We start from the raw sequence: 6617 nt of genomic DNA, 5'->3' as shown, positions 1-6617 counted from the left end.
TCATTGCTGTATGGTGTGCCATTGCAGATGTTGATGAAAAAATTAATTAATAGTCAATCTAAGAAAGAAATAGAAAATTTTATTCGAGACAATCGGAGGATTATAACTCAGGAGACAGTTTTTCAGAAACCTCTGAGGACTGTTCTGCCCATTAAAGGTCAAAGCACAGTTATATACATTTTTGAGACAAAGGTTTATACACCAAATGACATATTGACAGTTTATGCAATCCAGATCTGCAGTGTAAAGTAAGTAGTGGGTCATCATGACCCCTTACAGGATTGAGAAGGAATATTATCTCCTAAGGAGGTCTGGTTAATACAGATGCACAATACACACTAAAGGGGAAGGAGGAGGCCCAAATGGGAGAGAAAACTTTTTTGTTTAAATTTTTCCTGTCTTGTAATAAAATATGAATTTTATTTTATCACCATTAAATGCATATACCACAATTTATTTTTCTATTATTCTGGTGGACATTTGGGTTGTTCTCAGTTTGGGATTGTTATCAATAATGCTGCTATAACAGTTTTGTTTCTGTTCTTTGGTACACTTATGTTTCTATTTCTGTTGGATATATACCTAGGAACAGACTTACTGGATCATAGGATATGTTTATATGTTTAGTGTCAATAAATGCTACTAAATAATTTTCCAAAGTGCTCATGTTAGTTTACACTCCTGCTGGCAGTGTCTTAGAATTCCAGTTGCTCCACATCATCATCAACACTTTGTACTGTCAATCTATAAAGATTTAAAAATGTTAGCCATTCTGGTGGGTGTGCAGTGGTATCTCATTGTGGTTCAGATTTGCATTTCCTTGGTAACCAGTGAGATTAAGCACCTTTTCATATATTTATTTACTATTTGGATATCTGTTAAGTACTTTGTCTATTTCTTTGTCCACTTTCTATTAGGCTTTCTGTCTTATTGCTTTATAGGATTTAAAAAAAATTATTTGTTTTATTTATTTATTTTTGGCTGTGTTGGGTCTTCGTTGCTGTGTGCAGGCTTTCTCTAGTTGCGGTGAGTGGGGGCTACTCTTCATTGTGGTGTGCGGGCTTCTCATTGCGGTGGCTTCTCTTGTTGTGGAGCATGGGCTCTAGGCGCATGGGCTTCAGTAGTTGTGGCTCAGGGGCTCTAGGGCACAGGCTCAGTAGCTGTGGCACACGGGCTTAGTTGCTTCGCGGCATGTGGGATCTTCTCGGACCAGGGCTCGAACCCATGTCCCCTGCATTGGCAGGCAGATTCTTAACCACTGCACCACCAGGGAAACTCTATAGGATTTCTTTATACATTTCAGATATGAGTTCTTTGTTGGTTACGGGTACTTCAAATATTTCTATGAGTATATAAATACAGAAGGCCCCAGTTTTGGGGTCTTCTGAAGCCTCAGGGCCACTGGGACAGACTATATTTTGATCACTAGTGTACTCCCAGCTCCTAGCACTTAGTAGGTACTAAATAAATATGTGGAATGAAGGATGGATGAGATGGATGAAACTCATTCAGGTAGTCTGCCCTGTGCTGCACTGATTCCTAGGGCCAAACACTGAAAGGGGATGGAGGGAGCAGATTTCCTTCCAGCCCAGCCAGCGGTGACCTTGGGAAGGGGAAGACACCCAGCCCTTGCCTACTGAAAAAAGCAGAAATAGCTACAGTCTGTGAAGAGAGAAGCAGGGATGTAGGGAGCAGAGGTCACAGTTGAAAAGACAGGAATTACAAGCAGGTAGCAAGCCAGCCAGATACTTCAGAAGGAGAGACTCGGAGGTGGAGGGGGAGGTGGTGTCAAGGAGACAGTAAGGGTCTCTGAACATCACAGTGGACCTTTGTATGACAAGAGCCTTCAAGGTCACGCAGGCGCTACTCCTGCTTACTCTTGTTTTTCTTTTGGCCGAGCTGCTCGGCATGCGGGATCTTAGTTCCCCCATCAGGGCTTGAACTGGGGCCCTGGCAGTGAAAGCACTGAGACCTAACTACTGGACTGCCAGAGAATTCCCTCCTGCTTACTCTTTTTTAAAAATATCTTTGGGCCTCCCTGGTGGCGCAAGTGGTTGAGAGTCCGCCTGCCGATGCAGGGGATACGGGTTCGTGCCCCGGTCCGGGAGGATCCCATATGCCGCGGAGCGGCTGGGCCCGTGAGCCATGGTCGCTGAGCCTGCGCGTCCGGAGCCTGTGCTCCGCAACGGGGGAGGCCACAGCAGTGAGAGGCCCGCATACCGCAAAAAAAAAAAAAAAAAAAAAAAAAAAAATATATATATATATATATCTTTATTGGGGTATAATTGCTTTCCTCCTGCTTACTCTTTTTTTTTTTTTTGCGGTACGCGGGCCTCACTGTTGTGGCCTCTCCCGTTGTGGAGAACAGGCTCCGGACGCGCAGGCTCAGTGGCCTTGGCTCATGGGCCGAGCCGCTCCGCGGCATGTGGGATCCTCCTGGACCAGGGCACGAACCCGTGTCCCGTGAATCGGCAGGCGGACTCTCAACCACTGCACCACCAGAGAATCCCCTCCTCCTGCTAACTCTTAAAGCTTGTTAGTTGAGAGAGCTCTTCTACACTTTTCCTTTCCAAAGGAGATGCCTTGAGACTGGTTGTGGGGTCTCATTCCTACCTCCCCAATAAGGAACTTTCTTCTTCAGATCTGGCTTTAACTTCGTTATGGCTGTAATATCCATCCTGAAGATGAAAGACCACTGAGTCCCTGCCAGCCCCTTCATCTCCAGGAAGTCTTTCCCCAGGCCTGTTGTGTTCTCTCGCAGTGTTCTGTCACTGTCTTTCTCTCCACTGTCCTCTCCTTCCCCTCCTTCAGCTATAGCTGATACCAGGTCAGGTCAGAAGTCTGACCAACTCCCATGACTACAGAAGAGAAATTGCTCCCTTGCAACACTGCAAAAAACTCACAGCATCCCCTCCCTCCAGAAGACAATGAGGCTAGAAGCTGCTCCAGAATTTTCTATACAGGATAAGCTTGGGGGCTTAGCAGTTTAGCCGGAGAGGGGTTGATGAAGTGTCATGAAATGGCACTTGTATAGCAGGCACAGCGTTTCACTTAGAGTATGAGATTGTTGGTGGGGGTGGAGGAGGATTTGGGGGAAGGAGGAGGTGTTGATCACTGGCCAGGGGCCAGTGGAGGAGCCTGTGAGGGAAGTACCTCCGTGGGCGGCCCTCTTCAGTCTTGCTTGGCACTTTTCTAATATATGGTTCATTTAGCTTCTATCCTGAGGTCCTCCAGGTCCCTTGGCCTTCTTTCAGGAACAGCTGCTATCTACCAGTGGCTTCTCCATGAACCACCTGGATGCTCATTCTGAAACATTATAAAATTCCAGAGCCCTGTAAATCCTGGATCCCCTAACTAGCATGGTATAGTCACAAGACTAGCCTGACATGGCTGGAAAGTTTTCTGTCTTTTGTTTCTGCTGGGGAAGGGATGCCCCCTCCCATTTTTCCCTTTGCTATAACCCCTCCCCAGCTACCTCCCTCCCAGAGGTCAACTTCTTTCCTGCTGCCCTGAGCTAAGGTGATATCCCCTTCCGGCTTTATTCAGTTCTAGGAGGATGTAGTGATGGGGGTGGATGGGGAAGTGTGGCCATCTGTGCTCAAAGCTAGTTGCTCTCACCATCCCCTTTTCTTCTAACTGAGCTCTCCTTTCCCAAAGCCCCCTGGGTACTCTCCCTGGATTCCTTTAGGCTGGATGGTTCCAGGTATTTTGGAACTGCAGTTCTGAAATTACTGGGTATAACTGGGAAGAGTTAGCAGCAAGCAAAATAGTCTGGTGAGCTATAACTGGGGAGATGAAGTAATCTGTGAGAGAGGCAGAGTTGCGGAGTGGAATGTGCCACAGCTTTGCAATCACATGGGTTTGAATCCACGCTCAGTCATATATTAGGTATGTGACCTTGAGCAAACTCCTTTATGTCTCTGAGCCATTATCTAAAAAATGGAGACACTACTCTCTTTCTTAGAGATGCTGTGAAGATTAGTGATACCATAGCATTTGGAACATTTCCCACACACGGTAGGACTAGTATGATTTCACCAAAGAGGAAGAGCCACAAACAAGAATTAGGCATCTGGAAGGAGCAGCTCAGGCTCTCTCTGGGACTCACACTGAGGTCTAGACTTCACAGAGTGTGAGGGCACTCCTAACTGCAAAGTGTTAAAGATGGACCATCTCTGTCACATGGACGTGGGTGGGGAGATAGTCTGGGGGGCAGCACTCCTGCAGTAAGTTATCGGCCAAAGATGAGTAAGCTTGATCTTTCCAGAGACAGGATGCAAGAAGATCATATTTTGCAAACCAGATTATCTAGTTTCAAAATGCCCTCTGTGTTTACTGCCCTTTGATTGTCTGCTAGCCCAGGGTTTCCTAAACAGGCTTGGTCATAGGAATCTCCTGTGGGCACTTCTTTTAAAATATAGATTTCCAGGCTTCTCTCCTGGAAATTCTGTTTCCAAAGATCTGGTGCCAGGCCAGGAAATCCACCCTTTTAATTAGTGCACGAGATGACTCCCATGATCTGACCAGTTTGGGGAACAGTGCCCCAACCCTGTGGTTCTCAATCAAGGCTACATATTAGAACAATATGCCTTTGTCATAAGAGGAAACACTGAACACTTGGAAGGCTCTGGAAGTCTTCAAAGACATGGAGATGCTTCAGCTGAATCTTCCTGTGTGGATTTACATATTGACTTATTTAATCCTAATAATGACTCTATGAAGTAGGCTGTTGCAACATAACAGCTCAAAACCAAGTCAGTGGATTGGAGAAAAGTAGGTGTATTCAAAAGTTATTTAGGTTAGTGATTAGGGAAATGCAAATCAAAACCACAAGGGAGGGTTTCCCTGGTGGCGCAGTGGTTAAGAATCCGCCTGCCAATGCAGGGGACATGGGTTCGAGCCCTGGTCTGGGAAGATCCCACATGCCGCGAAGCAGCTAAGCCCGTGCGCCACAACTACTGAGCCCACGTGCCACAACTACTGAAGTCTGCGTGCCTAGAGCCAGTGCTCTGCAACAAGAGAAGCCACCACAATGAGAAGCCCGCGCACCGCAACGAAGAGTAGCCCTCGCTTGCCGCAACTAGAGAAAGCCCATGCACAGCAACAAAGACCCAACGCAGCCAAATAAATAAATTTAAAAAAAGCAAACAAAAAACCCACAAGGGATACCACTTCACAGTCACTAGGTTGCTCATAAAAAAAAAAGAGGAGCAAAAACCAGAAAATATAACAAGTATTGGTGAGGATGTGGAGAAATGGGAACCCTTGTCCGTTTGCTGGTGGGAATGTAAAATGGGGCAGCTGTTGTGGACACAGTTCAATGTTTCCTCAAAAAGCTTAACGCAGAATTACCATATCACCCAGCAATTCCAGTGCTAAGTATATGCCCAGGAGAATTGAAAACAGAGGAGAAAAGCATTCTAGTTAGAGGAAACAGAGTGACATGGCAGGTAGGCAAGGGAGACTGTGGCGTTTTCAGGAACAGCAGAGTTTTCAATGTGTAGAGAAATGGGGGGTGAAAGATGAAATGTAGTCTTTGATGATTAAGTTACACAACTTAAGACGTATTGTTTGATGTGTTGGTTTTGTTTTCCCAACTAGGCTACAAAGTCCTTGAACATAGAGGCTTTATGTTTTAAAATTTATATTAATTTTTAATGCCTTGGCTGACACCGTCTACTATTTTAAAGACTATTTTCTTTTTGGCCACACCACGCGGCTTATGGAATCTTAGTTCCCTGACCTAGGATTCAACCTGGGCCCACGGCAGTGAAAGCACCGAGTCCTAACCACTGGTCCACCAGGGAATTCCCTAAAGATTGTTTTTTAAGGGCAGTTTTAAGTTTACAATAAAGTTGAGAGAATGATACAGAGATTTTCCATATACCCCTTGTCCCCATATGTGCATAGCCTCCCCTGTTATCAACACCACTCATTAGAGTGGTACATTTTTCGCCGAGGATGAACCAACGTCGACATCATAATCGCCCAAAGTCCATAGTTTACCTTAGGGTTCACTCTCGGTGTTGTACATCCTACGGGTTTGGACAAATGTATAATGATACATCTCTCTCACTATACTATCATACAGAGTATTTTCACTGCCCTAAAAACCCTCTGTGCTCTGCCTATTCATTTCTTTTTAGCATTAAATAATATACCATTGGCTGGATGTACCAGAGTTATTTATCCATTCATCTACTGAAGGATGTCTTGGTTGCTTCCAAGTTTTGGCAATTATGAATGAAGCTGTTGTAAACATACACGTGAAGGTTTTTGTGTAGATATAATTTTCCAACGCCTTTGGGTAAATATCGAGGAACATGATTGTTGGGTCACGTGGTAAGAGTTTGTTTAGTTTCATGAGAAACTACCAAACTGTCTTCCAAAGTGACTACTATTTTGTATTTCCACCAGCAATGGAAGAGAGTTCTGTTGCTCCACATCCCCAATACCATTTGATGTCGTCAGTGTTCTGGATTTTGGCCTACAATTATAACAGGTGGCTAGTGGTACCTCACTGTTTCAATTTGTATTTCCCTGATAACATATGATGTGGAGCATCTTTTCACCTGCTTATTTGCCATCTGTGGATCTTTGGTGAGCTGTCTTTTAAG

This window comes from Mesoplodon densirostris, chromosome 2 (genome assembly GCF_025265405.1).
Source record: "Mesoplodon densirostris isolate mMesDen1 chromosome 2, mMesDen1 primary haplotype, whole genome shotgun sequence".
NCBI lineage: Eukaryota > Metazoa > Chordata > Mammalia > Artiodactyla > Ziphiidae > Mesoplodon > Mesoplodon densirostris.
This window is presented reverse-complemented; position numbering follows the sequence as displayed.